Below are 695 nucleotides of genomic sequence, written 5' to 3'. Positions count from 1 at the left end.
TATTTCATTCTAAAACTGGCATAGGTGTTCTGTTCTCATTTTCTGACTTTTCAGCTTGGGAATCCACTGTTGATTTGGTCTCTAAACCCTCAGCATCTTCGTGATCTTCTCTGGCCGCCGCAGCAGCATCTGCTTGGGTAGGCTCTCTCTCCTCTTGGTTCATGATTTCAGGGGTCACTTGATCCAAGTCTGCTTCTAGAAGCTCAGTTTGTACTTCCATTGGCATCTGATTTACCCGTTCAACATGCAGCTCCTCTACATGTACTTCGGTACCTTCTTCAGTCTGAATTCGACCCACTTCTAGATAACTTACCTGGACCTGTTCTGGAAGCTCGTTCATATGTGAATCGTGCACTTGGCTGTCCTGGAGCAGATCTGGGTGGACCTGTTCCACAGTCACTTGTGCCGAATCCACTTGAACCTGAAGCAATGGTAACACGTGCACCTTCCCAACTTGTTCTATAATAGTCATTGATGTCACAGGTTCAGTTTGCACACGTGTTTCTACTGAAAGAACTTCTTCAGTTACTAGACGCTCTGAAATATTATGAGCATCACTGAGATGCCTCCTTAATTCATTTCCTTGCATAAACCACAAGTCACACAAAGTGCAATGGTTGGGTTTATCTCCAGTGTGTATTACCAAGTGATCTTTGAACTGGTCCCAGCTGTTAAACACACTATTACAGACCTGA

The 695-nt window shown here is 44.5% G+C and overlaps 1 pseudogene; it reads right to left on the bottom strand.

Moving 5' to 3' along the window:
• Positions 1-4: 4 nt before the first annotated feature.
• Positions 5-691, bottom strand: LOC112392018 (zinc finger protein 131 pseudogene; annotated as a pseudogene).
• Between the last annotated feature and the right edge of the window lie 4 nt (positions 692-695).

The sequence above is a fragment of the Neophocaena asiaeorientalis genome, unplaced genomic scaffold (genome assembly GCF_003031525.2).
Source record: "Neophocaena asiaeorientalis asiaeorientalis breed wild unplaced genomic scaffold, Neophocaena_asiaeorientalis_V1.1 C47859100, whole genome shotgun sequence".
NCBI classification, from domain to species: Eukaryota; Metazoa; Chordata; class Mammalia; order Artiodactyla; family Phocoenidae; genus Neophocaena; species Neophocaena asiaeorientalis.
The sequence above is the reverse complement of the archived record's forward strand: the minus strand, read 5'-3'. Positions and strand labels throughout refer to the sequence as shown.